The following is a 17,648-nucleotide window of genomic DNA, read 5'->3' as shown; positions in this document are numbered from 1 at the left end:
GCCAGTTTTTTTTCAAACTTTCAATTTCTTCCTTATGTACATCCAGTGTTTTCATTATACGCTTCATCTCTTTTGCCATATCTTCCCTAAACTTTTTGAATTGATCTAGCATTAGTTGTTTCAATTCCTGTATCTCAGTTGAAGTGTAAGTTTGTTCCTTTGACTGGGCCATGACTTCATTTTTCTTATTGTAGGTTGTAGTTTTCTGTTGTCTAGGCATCTGATATCCTTGGTTACTCCAATCAGGTTTTCCCAGAGCAGAACAGGCTCAGGTCTCAGCAGGAAGCAATAGTGTCACATCTCCCTGAAGGTTTGTCTTAGAAGATTGTTACACTCTGTGAGGCTTCAAGTCACTGTGCTTTTCTGCCCAGCATATGGTGCCTATCAGCCTGTAACTCCAGACTGGAGTAAGGAGGTGTGGCCCATGGCTGTTTTCCCCCAGGCTCTGGGGTCTGGTTCTAAATGGAAGGTGGATAGTAGAGCTGGGCCCACCTCTTTCCTCTTAGGGAAGATAGACCCCCTAGGGAGAGGTTGTTAGCATTTGAATGGTCTCTGCCTGTGCTATCTTCACCCTTGTCTGGGTCAGAGCACTGGGAACTGAAAATGGCTGAGGCTTTCTCCACTGAGCCAAAACAGGGACAGAAAGCCCCCTTCAGGGCCAGTTTGCCACCACCCTCTTGCTCTCCAAGGTTAGTCATCACCAAAAGCCTCTGTCTGCTTGTTGGGGATTCGTTTCTTGTATTGAGCAGACCATTTTGTTAATTAAAACCTCAGTTGGAGCTCAGCTGAGCTACATTTGTTTGCTGGGAGAGTGCTTCTCTCTAGCACCACTAGGCTTTGCAGTTTGGGCTGTGGGGAGAGGAGGCTCCCAGCTTGGATCTGCAGTTTTTACTTACAGGTTTTATGCTGTGATCTCAAGCATTCCTCCCAATCCATGTTGGTGTATGATGAGTGGACAATCACGTTTGTCCCCCTGCAGTTATTCCAGATTATTTACTAGTTGTTCCTGGTTTTTATTAGTTGTTCCAGGGGGACAAACTAGCTTCCAATCCTCTCTATGCTGCAATCTTCTTCTGTCTTTGCTTTCATACCTTTTTACCTCCCTGTTGCCATTTGTGTGAATAAAAGTTGGAGACACAGTACCTCCTCCATCTTTCTCAATCCAGAGCACAGTTAAGGTAACCAAAAAAGCAGCACTCTCTTTATTTAGCCTTGTAAAATGAAAAACTGCAGGACTTGGACTGATCATAGCAAGTCTGACTTTAAAAAGAAAATAGTATAAGTTGAATTCAAAACACTATTGCAAAATATTTCTTTTACATGGAGGCCAAATTTGTAAGGCTATGGGTTTATGGTGAAGGGGAAACAAATACATACACAGTCTGGAAAGCAGGGTATGTCTACATGTGGTAGAATTTTTGGACAATCTTTTCTTAGTCAACATAAAGTCAATACATGAAAAAATAAAAGTAGGGCGATCCATATTATGTTGTGACTGACTTTTTCCTTTCAGTCCAGGAGAACATTTTCTTTTCTTCTGATGTAAGGGAGATGATTCACTGATTCAAAGGTGCAGATTTTGCCTTTTTAGGTACCTATCATATTGTAAATCTTGAAAGGGAAATAGATTTTGGCCCATGCCCTGACTCCAATCCATTGGTAGAGGCTCTCCAGAAGCTGTGAAAAAGACTTGAGGCTCAGAAGGAAAGCCTGCTGGGTAGCCTACCTGGGCAGAATATTTACTGATCCTATCTGGTTATTATAATTGTATTTCTCTTGCCTATTAAAATGGAAACTCTCAGTAGAATGTGTCTTTACCTTGTTTTCTTTTAACTTATCACAATAACTCCTACATAACTTTGCATATAATGGCTAAATTGGAAGCAACATGGGAAATAATTTTTAGCTATCATTGTCAGCAATCTGAAAACAAAGCTACCAGTCTAGGAAAAACAACTTATAGAAAATAACAAAAGAAAAAAAATTCCATTCAAATGCACATAAGGCAAAACACACTGCTTCTGCCTTATCAAAGTTATTTTGTCTGCTTTAGTCATGCCATGCAAGTAATTCTCTATAACTGTTCATTTCCAAAATGATGCTGTTGAAAATTAAGGAAAACTTTATGACTGTGATTTCAAAAAGGCCATTAACAACAATACTTTTATTCCACTTTGAACATGAAAGAATGTTTTTTGATTTGCAGTGGTAGCTGCATATAGCCAAAATTTCACCGTTTGGGGGAGAGGACCGTTCTGGCAGCAAGCCTTTACCAGTGAGCCACTCAGCTTCTAATTGCAGTTTGATGGTTGATGGTTGCACTGTGATGACCAAGGAGGTTCTCACTCTTGTCCTTCTGGTCCACCTGCGGGCTCTTCCTCCACCTCGCCCCACTGGACAAAACCTGTGATTTTTGTTCCCTCCTGTTTTTTGTGCCAGTGGAGCCAGCAGACAATGCTCATAATAGACTGCCCACAGGGCGGGTTGATGGGCTCAGATTTAGGGCTTCCTACTTTATTTTAAGCACACTGAGTGCTTAATGAGAATAGGTGAAATGTCACAGTTTGCTACATTTTTGTTTGTTCCCGTGAGCTTTCCTGACGCCAGCACCTTTCTTCTGAGGATCACTACCACGTTGTTCATCTGCTGAACCAGAGATTCTCAAGTTTTTGTTTATGGCAATCTTAGGGTATTAGTACTTTTATTTTTTTTCCTGATGCTGGAGATCAAAGGAAATACCTAACAGTTCTGTTTATTAAGTTGTTAGTTCCAAAGAACTGAATCTGTATTTATTTCCCCTTTGGGCACTGCATAACTTCTCACACTTTGGAAACATATTGGACATGGCCATCTTCACTTTCTCATTGCCATATTGATTTTCTAAGGGTACTTGCTTTGAATCAAGCAACTTACAGAAACCCAGCTTCCCAAAGATGTGACTTCATTGAAAGGAATGTAAGGATTTGTTGAAATCTTGAACAACCATAGACTAGTAGTAATGGCAGGGTCATACGTGTAGATGTTGCTGTATCTCTCTAAAATGTTGAAATACTTAGTGGCACCCCAACACCACCACCATGAGTATATGATAGCACATCAGGGGGCCTTGGTGCACAATTTGAGAACTGTGATGCTAGACCCATCCTTTTATTTGAAAGCCTTTTGTGAATTCTTGTCTCCACAATAAGATCAAACAGTAAACCTAGCCTTTCTTTCTAGATTGTGACCATCGGTTCTATTCATATACGTTTCCCACCTCCCCCTACCAGGGCTGTTGCTTGTGACAGTTGGGTTCATGTGTCAAGTTGGCCACGTAATGGTGCCCAGTTGTCTGGTCAAGCAAGCACTAACTTAATTTCTATTGCAAGGACATTTCATGGATTTAAATTATCAGTAAGTTGATTGCATCTATGGCTGACGACATCTTCAATCAACTTAGGGAAGTATCTTCCACAATAACAGGTATTTAATCCAATCAACTGAGGGCTTTAAAAGGGAAATGCAATGACTTCAGCAGTCAGAAGTGAGAATTTTCATCTCTACTTCAGCCAGCCAGCTTCTCCTAGGGAATTCATCAAAAACCTTCATCGGAGTTGCCAGCTTGCAGCCTGCTGCATGGAATTTGGACTCGTGCGTCCCCACAGTTGCATGAGACACTTTTATAAAATCTCTCATATTTACAGGTATCTCCTGTTGGTTCTGTTTCCCTAGAGAACCCTGACTAATATCCTGCCCAAAAGCCATAATGTGACCACCTCTGTGTTCTGTCCTAGCTGATGTCATTCTGGAATGCTCTTGTCTTCCAAAAGCAGAGCCTCAGATTAGCACTCAGGTACAGGAGGCCAACTTGGGAGGTGACCAAAGACAACAGGAGTGAAAGAGAAGGGCATGAGACAAGAAATGAAGGAAAGACAATGGAGGTCATTTTCCCAGGTAGCTGCTTGACCCCACCATTAACCCTGAGAAAAGATGGGGGCCTCCCAGAGTGATCCTTAAAGGATGGCAGTCTGGGCATTTGTCCACTGGCCTTTGTATACCAGGGAATGAGGGCTGCCCTGTGGTGGTTAAGTTTCCCACTCTTCCAAGCTGAGTGGGTTTCTGAGGCTTAGGAACAAGGCCTGAAACAGAAAAAGTAGCAATACACAGGTGCTTGCTTGAGGTGGGATGATATCAGAGCACACAGAACTGTCCACAACTGTAGCTGAGGTGGAAATCAGAGGTAGAGCTAGGGATGTGATGTAGGGCACAAAAAGCATCTGCTATTTTGCTTTACTTCATTTCTTTAATAGTCCAGGGGGGCTGGTGCTATTAATATTATCTGTTTGGGAAAGATGATAAAACAGCCTTAGAATGACTAACTCACTCACCCAATATCCTATAATACTTCGTTGGCAGACTCAAACTATATGTCTCATGCCAAAGTCTTTGCATTTTCTCCCTCTACACGGAACTGCTTCCATAGATCCTTTGACTGTTGAAATCCTCATTAACCTCTCTTTTCTTGTTTTTGTGTCACAGACATTAGCCTTGAATTACATAGAACTTCCAATGAAGTAGATTCTAAAATTTTTGGCAGAGATGCTGCCAGCACTTCTCTTTATAACCTAACACAGCACTTCATCTAGGATTAAACTTTCTCTACTCAGATATTCCTCGAATTATCCTCTTAGCTATGAAAATATGAGATTAGTAGGCTCCAAGATCACCGTGGAGAGGGAAGGACAATCTGTGTACAAAACTCATGGACCTCCGGGAAAGACAGCCCTGTGACCCTCCCTACATCCTGCACATGAGGGTAGAGAACCACGAAAGGTGTTGTTCTGCAGTTAACCTCACAAAAAGTCCAGTCAAAGGAAAAGGCCCCAAAGATCTAAAGGACAAGTCATTTTGAAGTGAAGTTCTCCTTGGGTGCACACAAAGGTCCAAGGATGGGTGAGGGTGTCTGCATTAGTTTCCTATAGGTGCTGTAACAAATTAGCACAAACACAGTGGGCTAAAACAACCCATATTTATTGCCTTATAGTTCTGGATGTCAAAAGTTTGAAATGGGTGTCCCTGGGCTAAAATCCAATATTGGTAAGACTGGGTTCTTTTCCTGAACACTCTAGGGGAGAATGCATTGTCTTGCTTTTCCAGCTTCTAGGGGTTGCCAGCATTCCTTGGCTTGTGATCCTCTCCTTCATCTTCAAAGTCAGCAATAGCCTGTTGAGTCTTTCTCAAAGTGCCATCTCTCTGCTCCTGCCCATTTTGCCTCCCTCTTCCCCATTTAAGGACCTGGTGATTGCGTAGGATAATCAGGATAATTTCCTTATTTTCAGATCTTCTGATTAGAAATCTTAATTCCCCTTTGCCAAATAACATAACATATTCACAAGTTCCTAGGATCAGGGGTGTGTGTGTCTCAAGTGAATTAAACATGCTTTCCACTAATGATAACATCCTTGATTTAAAGCAATTAATTAGGAAAAAAATGCACTTGCTCCACAAGCTGATAAAGCAGACAATGACTGTGCCAGTTTGAATGTATTATGTTCCCCAAAATGTCATTATCTTTGATGCAGTCTTGTGTGGGCAGACGTATTAGTGTTGATTAGATTGTAATTCTTTGAGTATTTCCATGGAGATGTGACCCACCCAACTGTGGGTGATGACTCTGATTGGATAATTTCCATGGAGGTGTGGCCCTGCCCATTCAGCGTGGGCCTCAATGAGTTTACTGGAGCACTATATAAGCTCAGACAGAAGGAGCGAGCTTGCTACAGCCAAGAGGGACACTTTGAAGAATGCACAGGAGCTGAGAGAGGAGCTGCAGTTTATAGAGACATTTTGGAGATGGCCTTTGAAAGCAGACTTTTGTTCCAGAGAAGATAAGAGAGGACAAACCCCCCAAGAGCAACTAAGAGTGACATTTTTGAGGAGCTGCAGCCTAGAAAGGAAGGTCCTGGGAGAAAGCCATTTTGAAACCAGAACTTTGGAGCAGACGCCAGCCACGTGCCTTCCCAGCTAACAGAGGTTTTCCAGACACCATTGGCCATCCTCCAGTGAAAGGTAACCGATTGTTGATGCCTTACTTTGGACACTTTATGGCCTTAAGACTGTAACTTTGTAACCAAATAAACCCCTTTTTAATAAAAGCCAATCCATTTCTGGTGTTTTGCATAACGGCGGCATTAGCAAACCGGAACAATGTGTCTTAGGTAGAGCTAATAGTTTCTTGTTTTTCTGACAATTTCTTATTGTTATCCCAACCATAAATCTGTTTCTTCAACCACATAATCTCCATATACTCTGATGACTTCTCTCATCTCTTCTTTTACCCCTCTTTTCCATCCCCAAACACCCTTTTCTTATGCTCCTTGTACTGCATTAAAACAAAGTCTGCTGTCTTCATGCTCAAATAACCTGTTTCCTGGAGACCTCACCTTTCTTTTCCCTGAAGTTCATGCCAATTTCTCTGCTGGGTTTGGTGTCATTTCCCCGATGTGCTGAGTATTCTATCTTTCACTCCCTCAGAAATTGTACCAAACCGTCTGAAGTCTTAGTTCATGGGAGAGATGTGGCTACGATAAATAATTCACAAAACTGATCTGGGGTAGGTCCATAAACAGAAGTCATCATCAGATCAAGCTGGACCTATTAGAGGTAACCAGTGCCAAGGGCTCCAGGAAAGAGCTCGTCTTATTTATTCATAATTCACATTTCAGTTTCCTCTCTGGGGTAATGATCAAAATTGTAAATGTTTTACTTCTTGCAGACATTCCATTATTGAATTTTTACTTTAAAATGCTACAATTCTGTCAGGAATTCCATTACTGAATTTTACTTGGTCACAAATTCTTGTTGCAATATGCATCTAGCTTATATACTTATAAGCCTATAAGCATACAAACACATACATAATATATATATACACACATTATGTATATATATATATATAATGTGTGTATGTGTATATATATATGTGGGTGTGTGCTTATGTTTGTGCATATGTTTGTGTATGTATGTGTGTGTCTGTGTGCATGTATGTAGTGATTTCTACTCAGGGTAATTCACTTTCATTTATTTAAAAAATTCCTTGACTTATCTTGGCTATTTAATTTTTTTTGCTCCTCTAATAATTTAGCAAAAATTAGTGTATCTCTGTGTTTCCCTCCTGCTTCTGTCATGAATTCAGGTTGACTAGCAGCAAAACCTTCCAATGAGACTGCATTTTCTTCTGTGTTTTGGTCAATATTTTCAGTTATGAAATAATAATGACTTTATACCATTTACAAAGTTAATCTAATTCTTTAAATAACAGTAAAAAGAACAGTGTCATTACCGAGCATCAATTCATGAAAACCTGTTCCTATAGACCCAACTTCTTTAAATCCAACCTGACCAGTGAAAAACAATTGAAGACTTTATTGCAAAGCACTTAAAAATGAGACACTACTGTTACAGGTGCTTTGGGTAGACAAACACATGGTTAACCATTACATATTGTTAAGATTAGGAAAAGTTTAGAAAAGGTTTACAAGTGTATAAATCTATACTTATTCTGTATCTTGAGACAACCGATTTGGACTTTCATGTGCCTGTTTCTATAAGAAGGACTAAGAGTTTCTGGTAATTTTAATTTAATTTAATTTGTTCTTAATAGTTCCATGTACTGTTGACTCATAACTCTGAGTTCAGAAAATATCTAAGGAAGCAACATTTGTTAGAATGCATGTTGCTAAAAAAAAAAAACAAAAAACAACAACAAAAAAAAACTGTGCTTGTTTGCATAAAGTTGTAAATTATGTTTGACATAATAGGTTAGTTTTAACCACTGACCTGCATGATAACTGACTCATTATGCCACTAATGATCTATCTCTAATTTAATTCAACCTGCATCCAATTATGATACCGGGATTTTTTGTGATTAGGAGCATTTCTAAGGGTACATTTTCTCTTCCTAAATTTTATTTGTATATATTAGTGCACACACATGTATATGTGTGTGTGGGTGCATGTGTAATCTAACAGACTGAAACCAATTATTGCAACAACAACAAAAAGTGCCTAAAAGTACAGCACCCCGGGACTCCAGGTACCTAGGGAAGAGCCCTGCATTATTTAAAATTCGTACCAAAGCACATATTACTCAAGAAAGGATGACTCACTGATGTTGGCAATTACACTTTAGATAACAGGCAAAGTCAGGGTCATGTCAGTGTTAAGGTTAGAGTTAGGAGTAGCCTTGGGGTACGGCACCTTCCGTTCTCCTTTCACTGATGATAAAATGTCTCCCTTTCTTTTCTCTACCTTAGGTTATCCAAGTGTCAGCCTAACTGAAGCATACGTCTTAAGTTTATTTCCAGCTTCTTTACTTAAATAAAGGTAAGGTCCTCCTTCCAGTTAGGGCAAAGAATAAGCACTTCTTTTTCTTTCCCTTTGCTGTAGGTTTGAACCTTTCCCTATGGGATTACCATCATGTCAGTTTAATGCCTTGGCCTTTTCAGAGCTTTTACCAATCTCAATGGCTGTACCCAAATAAGGGCAATGACCTAACTCAAGCGGATTGTGGAGTGGTGTTTCAGCAGGAACTGGAAGATAAGGAATAAGATTCGGTCCTGAGCCACAACGGCTGTTGCCAACAAAGAGTTTGGAATTGAGAGCATGTGTGATATAAGGGAATAAAAATGTCCCTTATCCCTCCACAGTCCAGCCAAGAAACCCTATTTTAATTCTTTTCCTACTTTGCACTTCAAAGTGCTTTCTACTTCAAATCTTACCAACAGATTGAAAGAGCCTTAGATTGAAGGACAGACAGATCCTTAAACTTTGTCAACTCATTACAGAGCTGAAGCCAAGGAGCAATTTCAGGAGTAATTTGCTCAGGGCAAAGAAAATGGAAAATATTAAGGAATCTCAGAGGAACTGAATAATCAGAACAAGAGCTACCAGCTCTGAAGTAGACTGTTAGATGGTAGAGCCAGAGTTTGCATTAAAGACATCAAACCCTACATACCCCTGACATGCTGATCCCTAAAAGAATAATGTGTGTTTCTCATAATTTACAATGGGAAGGACCACGTTGTCCTAATGAATGGATCCTACTACTGAGATCATGTAGCAGATAAGAGCATTTGCTTTGGAATCTCTCAAACACAGATTATTATCCCAACTTCTTAATAGATAGTTAAATCTGGTGGCTAGCAAAACCTATTTGAGTCTTGGTTTCTTCATTTGTAAAATGAGGACAATGAAAATAGCCACCATGTAGAGTTATTCTGAAGATCAAATAATATATTGCATTTAAGGTGGCTGACAGAGTGACTTTCATAAATTAAGTACTCAAGAAAATGTTGGCAAATTATGGTTGGATACATAATTCAACATGGTAATTAACAATGTCGATGATATATTGATGATTCAAGTAGCATAGATTCTCATAATTAGACTGTATCAATAACTAAGAATAGTATAAGAAAACTTCTATAAATCAGGTTTGACAAAAGGTCTGTGGTATTACCTTATACAGATTAGCTTCACAAATACATAGGCTGGAAATCATATCAAATCAATTTAAAATTCCAGTGACTTCTTTGACTTGTAAAGTGGGAAGTTTTTTGGATTATTAAAATCTATCCAGTATTAAAACTTCAAGCAATTTATCATTTTCAACTTTTAACATGTCTAAATTGACTAGGCAACTCCCTCAAGTACAATGATGGTACTTTATTCAAAGATTTTTATTTAAATCCCCACTAGCACACAGTTACACATGTACACACACACACATACACATCATAGAAGTTCAATTCAAGAGAGAAAATTAAATACATTGTTCAAAATATACTTACTTTCCTGGCCTTGCTGGCAGCCCTTCTTGCTTAGAATATCTTCCACAGAATTTTCAAAGACTTAAGTAAAAATTCTGAAGTAAGCCCTGTGAATATACACAAAGAAATAATGGAGCAAGAGACATACACTCTTTTTTTTTCTATTTATTTATTTTTTTAATATTCATTTTATTGAGATATATTCACACACCACGCAGTCATACAAAACAAATCGTACATTTGATTGTTCACAGCACCATTACATAGTTGTACATTCATTACCAAAATCAATCCCCGACCCCCTCATTACCACACACACAGAAATAACCAGAATAATAATTAAAGTGAAAAAGAGCAACTAAAGTAAAAAAGAACACTGGGCCCCCTTGTCTGTTTGTTTGTTTCCTTCCCCCACCTTTCCACTCATCCATCCACAAGCTAGACAAACGGGAGTGTGATCCCTATGCCCCCCCCCCCAATTCCACTGTCCCCCCTCATAGGCCACATTTTTATACAATTGTCTTCAAGATTCATGGGTTCTGGGTTGTAGTTTGATAGTTTCAGGTATCCGCCACCAGCTACCCCAATTCTTTAGAACCTGAAAAGGGTTGTCTATATTGTGCGTAAGAGTGCCCACCAGAGTGACCTCTCGGCTCCTTTTGGAATCTCTCTGCCAGTGAAGCTTATTTCATTTCCTTTCACATACCCCTTTTGGTCAAGAAGAGAGACATACACTCTTAATGCCAAGTTAAATGTTATTTTAAAATATAAAATGTAATTTTAAAATAGAATATTTTCTTCTATGTTTTATACTCAACAATTTGAAATATCTCTATAATTGATTATGCCCAATATATGTTACTTTTGAAATACATTTTTAGGCAGGACACAGAAAATTAGAGTTTAGTATAAGAAGATGACCAAATAGAAGAAGAAAGTATTCTCTACAGAAGAACGAGTGTCTCCAAGATTGATACGGTAGATCTTCTCCTTTGAACATGTTGAGATAGATATTCTAGGCTACGTTTTTTTTTTTCTGTTCAGGGATCTGATGATTACAGTGTGCTTTCATTTGGCTAAGTGTATTGGAGATTTCCACTGATCCAGTCATGGCCCTGTATAGATAATGGGTCTGTAAAATCTCTCCCATTCCTTAGCCATAAATCATTCTTTACAGGAGTTGAATCAATCACGTTTAGCCATATGGAGCTTCCTGATGAAGCTTGGATTAATTCAATAACAAGCATCTTTAGGCGAGTTTAAATATATATATTACCAAAGACACACACACATACACACACCCACACACACACATCTGGAAGAGAAAAATGTACTAACATTTTTAATACATTTTTACTAACTAGAAACATCCTCCTCCGAAATATATTTGAATAGTAATGAACACAGAACTACTACCTCATCAATTTAGAGAGAGTTATTAATTTGTTCTCCTCTCTTTAATACTAAAATAAGAATTAATGCATGGTTTCAGCTATAATAAATGTGTCTGGAGTTACCAGCCCAATGAGGTTGATTGATGGATTGTCAAACCAATACCCAACCTGTGGAAGTCAATGACCACCTGTGCAGGTAAGAAAATGCACATGGTGACATCTTGCTCTGTTTATTCCTGGTGTGTGTGTGTGTGCGTGTACGTGTGTGGTGTTTCTCCAGAGCCAAGCTTCACCTACTCAATCACAGATACTGTATTAAGAAATGCACTATTTTGTCATTTCTCAGAAAAGCTTATTCCTCAGCCTTACAAGTGTCCACAGTCCTGATGCTCGTATCCTGAAGTGATTCTCCCGAGTAGACCCTTGAGCCACGTACATCCTGCTCTTCTCGGTTTTCAGGCGCTCATAGAAGGGCTCATCCAGGGTGAAGCTGTCAATGAGGTCACAGCTCACGTACAGGCTGTAGGTCTCGCCTGTCACTTGCACCGTGACGTTCTTCCACTGGGAGTTGGCCAGGCCCACGTCCTCAAGGGAGACGACGTGCTGGAAGCCACTATCCAGGAGGTGAGGTCCAGGGTATCCACTGGACCACTGGAGACAAGCTCGAATTGCCTCTGGGAGATGCCCGGGCCCTCCAAAGCCAGGAGGGTGCCCCTCGACTTCCGGTCCTGCTTCAGCGTGGCCGTGAGAAAGAAGCCTTCTTTTTGCTGCATTTTCTTGATGCTCCTGCTGAGATCATCTGCGGTCATGGGTGGGATGTAGTCAAAGCGGACAAAGCGATAAGCTGGCACCGTGGGGTCAGGCCCATTGGGACTGTTTGGCACCAATGGTCTTTCTGTTTATGTTGCTGGAGCTGAAAAGGTCGAAGGATGTGTCCTCATCCAGGTCGTCAGCTGTGGGAAGGAACAACCCAGAGGAGATTTACCAACAAAGAGGGGGGCGTGTGCTCATGAGGATAGACTCTCCTTAGAATCAGAATAATAATGCTTAATTTTATAGGCAAGTAAATTAATGCGGTCCCTCCTTCCCTGTTTTGACAAGGCAGCCTGTGCCATATTTTCAATAAAACCACGATTTATCCCAGTGCTGCTCGAAGTGTGGTCCCCCAAAGAGCAGCTGGCCCGTAGTTAAGTTTCCATCCTCCACAAGGCAAGGAGCTTGTGTCAGCATCAATGATGTCACTAAGCAGAAACCGTTTCGTTCAGGTGACATTTTTCACAGCAAGACTTTCTGGATGAGGGAGGCAATGCCTCAATTTGTGTTCTGACACAAGTTCTGTGTCTTGTAGCAGACATGGTTTTGAGCCCTACTGATTTCTGCTGTCCTTCCTTTTCAGGTCTAAAGCTAAATTGCAACCCTCCTCTCTTACATTCGATTGCTCAGGGAAAAAAAAAATCTTAGAGAAGAAATGGATATGTATCCCAGCTATCGATGAATTTTCAGAAAGCTATAGTTGTTTTCTTATTGAGACCTTCTGAGTTAAACAAATTATTCTGGTATCTAATTTGTAAAAGTACCTTCTCGCAGTCATGTTGCATGCTATGTGTAAGAACTTCAGGCAATGATGGTCTCAAATCATTCTCAAGGGTATGCATACTTCTGTAAATGCATCATTCCTCTGTAAATGAATGCTTTTTAATCACCATCTCAACTACCGGCAAGGAAAGTTACCAGATCCCACCAAAATAATAATTCTTTAAATAATTCAAGATAATTTACTGAATGAGAAGTTTAAACATAAATTTTCATAAATAATACTTGGCAAATTAAAACTTTAAAATACATGTTGCTACTGATGAAAGTATGAATGGGCAACCGTTCAATAGGACCATTCGCCAATATGTGATAAATCTTCAGGATAATTTAAACCTTTGACTCAGCAATTCTACTTTTGGAACTTATTCCAAGGATATAATCACAAATATTAGTAAGGATTTATTGCCAACAATATTTGTTGTGGCATCATTTACACTAGTGAAAATAAAAGAAAATCTAAATGGGAAATGTTCTAAAGAAAAATTAGAGTTTATCCCTTTGAAGAATGACCATAGTCATTAAAATTCATGTTGTAAGAAAATCATCACATGGGAAAATGTTTATGATATTTATTGTTCATGGAAAAAAAAGAAAGCATAAAGTATCAAATGGTATATAGAAATAGTGCTGAAAATATGCACAGCAAAATGTTGTCTCTTAGGGTAGAAGGGTATTTTTTCTCTAATACCTGAATTTTACAAAGTAAATCACTTTATATCATAAGCACTCAAAAAGTCAATCAACATTATCTTTAAAATGGCATCATGAAGGTTCTAAAAGTTAGATACTCCAAAGAACTTAATTTTGTCTAGTCTCTCATCTTTTAGTTAAGCTGCATCCTCCAGGATCAGATCATTGGAAGGCTTTGGTTATACTCATCTTGAGCCCTGGAGACAACCCACACACCCAGCAGGATCAGCCCCCACAGCATCCTGCCTCTCCAAAGATTATCTCCTGGGAGAAAAACCAAATACTTGTCAGTTCCCATTGGAATATGCAACTGCAACTTTTAGTCTAGCCTGGAATTTTTAATTATATGACCATTTAAAAATAGTTCTATGCCAAAAAGAAAAAAAAAATCAGAATCAGAATCAAATGAATTTGGGAGAAGCTAAAAATATAGAAAAGAACTTTGCTTTTCAAATGGGTTTTCCTGGCAAGTATTCATTGACCAGAACTGTGCTAATTGTGTTCCAGATATTTGTACCCTTGAATCCTCATAATGACCCATGGGGCAAACACTATTATTATTATCCCATTTCACAGATGAGTAAATGGGGAAGGAGAAATTTTCAATCCTTGCCCAGAGGAATGCTGCCGAGAAATAGTGCAGCCAGGATTTTAAACCCAGAAAGTCTGAATTTAGAAAATACACATCATGGCGAAAAAATATCTGTTAAAGATTTTTTGTGCAAACATCGCCCCACCCCACCCCCAAAAAACAAAAACCACATAACGCATAACTTAATAAAATAAATATTAACTGTGCATAAAAGTTAAATGGAGAGTTAAGTTTGCGTATCATGCTTAATGAAAAACAACATTTTATTCAGTAATACTTTTTACCCTGCTTTTCTATTTCCCTCCAGGCCTGTTTTTCCATTCTTGAGGATTTTGAATTGGCACGGTTCGACAGACACTGGACCCGAGTCAGCAGAACTGGGCTGAGGCCCAGACTCCAAAGTGAACCCACTGCTGGGTCTCAGCTTGCAGCTCGCTGGGACTCAGTTTCCCCATTCGCTAAATGAGCACGTGGAGCAAATGATACCCACGGTCCCTCCAGTGGTACGTTTGCAATCATCTCTAAATCAAGTCTAAAACTCCCCAACTTGAATAGGAAAGCTCCTTACTCCTGATGTTAAAGAAATCCATGGAGACCGTCTCTCCAGAAGTATTTGGTAAACTGGAAAGAGTCTTTTCAGCAGTGGAGAAATACTCCCCAGACCCTGAGGTCTGCCTTCTGGAATCTAGAGGTGAATTTTCACAATGCTCTGCATAAGTAAATCTGTGAAGAGTGGTCATTGATTGGCTGTTTTGAACTACCCCACTGCAGGAGGCAGCGCCATAAACTAAGTCCCAGGCTGCCTGCATTCAGAGCTTGGCTCTGCCGGGCACCAGCTGTGCACACGAGGGCAACTTTCCTACCCTCTCTGGGCCTCCATTCCCTCATCTGTAGAATGAAAATATCCCCTCAAAAGAGACACCTCATAAGGTTGATATGAGAAAGAAAGTAAACAAATTCACATTTGCAAAATGCTCAGAACAGCATCAATCTTAGCAAGCATACACGTATTTGTCAAGTAACACATCTAGAATGCTTTCTACTACAAGTTTTCAGTAACAATGACAATGGGGGGTGGGGAGGAGATAGTTAATTAGGACCTTTATAAAGGGTTCTAATGAGGATTAAATGAAATACAGAAACACTCCTACTTAGACTAGTACCTGGCAAACAGTAAGTACCACATAAGTGAATTTAAAATAAGTAGTGATGGTGGGAACATCTGGAAAGCTTTTTATTGTGTCTTTTCATGATTTGACCAGTTGTGTACTATCTGGTAGACACCACTTCACTGTTCTCCAGTTTATCCCTTACTTTACAATTGCATTCTGCTATAGACTTCTCGTGAGGGCTGGCTCTGGTAGAAGTGACAGCCATCCAAAGAAAGTAAACTTTAAAATTCTAGATGCTCAGCTTCACGGGTTATGACTTAAACAGATGAATAACTCTGTTGCTAACAAAATCAGATCATCTCTCTGTCTCTGACTTGAGGCAGATTCCTAAAAATAGTAGAAGTATTGGAAAGTATCAGTAGTCTGTTGTTTGTCAACTGAGAGCAATGACCCTCTTTTATCCCAATTCATTGTTGCAATGAAAAAGAAAGAAAAATGATCAAGAATCACTTGTATAGTTATTATAGTCTTATAGCATCCCAAGTTATTAGATCATGAGATAAATATTATAGATACATGTACACACATCATTTTCATTATGAACTCAGATTTTATTTCATACATATGCAATGTCAGTTTATGGTTATATTTTCCAAAGGAAAAGAATTGCAAAGCCTTTCTGCAGCAGAACATAATCAGAATTTATAAAGAACTTTTCAACTTATTTTCTTATCAATAATCAAAGCAAAAAAAAAAATAACTTCACCAAGAGATAATTATTTACCTCCATAAAGAGTGAAATGAGAAATGCTATGTTCTTCAAATTGTACTCAAGCTCCTATCTATTGGCAAACAAAACCAGCTTTCCATCTGTAGTAGTCACGCAAATTTTCATATGTAAACGGTCTCCCCAAACTTTTAAAAACGACTGCATTCCATGGCAGCAATAGCACTTTTCAGACTTACTGTAGATTAGACAGACTATAGTAAGTAATTATATTAGTAATTATAGACTTACTATAAACTACTAACAGTGTTCAAAAATACTTTTTCCATCATTTGTGATGTTTAGAATTGGAAGCTCTATAATCCCTCTGACTAGTTTTCTAATCTAAACAATTGTTTAAATCTAATCTAAACAATATCTCAGGGATATTGTTTCTAATTCCTTTTTCACGGTCCTCCTCAATAACACACTTATATATGGAATCTCCTCATTCTGTATTTGCAAATATAAGTGTTTACATAGATTTGCAGACAAGCACATAACATGAAAATAACAGGAATCATTCAGAGTGGCACCAGGGCAAGGAAGATACTAACATAATCACTGCAAATATAATGCTTAAAATGAGTTTATTTGCATAAGCTCTTTAATTAAGTAGTAAGGTGTTAAGGTATTCATAGATACATCTACCCACCTTAAATTATAAATCTAGAGGCTTGTTCCCTCTCCCCTCATAAAAATTAAAAACACTTGCTAAAAAATGGTAACTCAATTATATGGCTTAGTAAATAAATAAAAAAAAAGGAACAAAAACCTTACCTCGTATATTGAAAAGATGCAGTGATGACTGATTTAAATGTTCCAGAGCAAGTCCTTAAAGAATATGATTTTTGCTGGAGTGGAAAAAAAAAAACTCAAAGTTTTCTACTCTGCAAAACAGCTCTCCAGTGGCTGGGTTCCTCCCACTGGCTTGGAAGCAGCAGTTTGCTTCTTTATATACTCTTTGTTTTCTGTGTAGTACTGTCAATCAAACACATGAGGAAGCACGTTTAGTTCATTTCTTTGTGGAATGACATAATTCCCCCTTCTGATCTCACCATTTGCTCTGAGTACCTGGTACATGAGTCCAAATCCAGCCCCCTTTTGTGCTCAGCACCACCCCCTCCTCTGCTCTCCACCAGGAGCAGTGCCAGACTGGGAACGAGGAGGAGCCAGACAGGAGAAAGGGAAAGCCTAGGACTTACTTCTCCTGTCTTCTCTCAGGAAATAAAATGTTATAAATACGATCAAGATTGTCTGGAATTCCCCATTCTGATTAAGAGAAAGAATGCACACCTTATGCCTCAAATGTCTTTCAAATTACCAGTCATGATCATGATGCTTCTGAACCAAATAAGCAACCATCATGAGACACACAAGAAATAAGTGAGTATAAATAATTTGTTTATTTATTGATATTGATGAAGCAATTATACTAAATGAATCAATTATTTTTTACGTGCCAAAGAAAGTTTCAATCTCAATGAACATTGACAAATTTTACTTCAGAAAACTAAAGGACTACAAAAGAGTATTGCAGTTTGGGGAGATTTTATTTTAATCCAAAACCTACTTCATTTGCTCATTTTTGATAATAAAGGAGGATCTCTTTCTGCAGATACTTCATTACCTGGCCAAATCCATTTGGTACATATTTTTTTACTACAGCATGGAACAACCCATAATC

At 38.9% G+C, this 17,648-nt stretch overlaps 1 pseudogene; it reads right to left on the bottom strand.

The window, feature by feature from the left end:
* Positions 1-7,722: 7,722 nt before the first annotated feature.
* Positions 7,723-16,880, bottom strand: LOC119537760 (annotated as a pseudogene).
* Positions 16,881-17,648: the final 768 nt, after the last annotated feature.

Source organism: Choloepus didactylus, chromosome 6 (genome assembly GCF_015220235.1).
Source record: "Choloepus didactylus isolate mChoDid1 chromosome 6, mChoDid1.pri, whole genome shotgun sequence".
NCBI lineage: Eukaryota > Metazoa > Chordata > Mammalia > Pilosa > Megalonychidae > Choloepus > Choloepus didactylus.
Note: the sequence above shows the minus strand (reverse complement) of the source record. Positions and strands in the feature narration are given on the sequence as shown.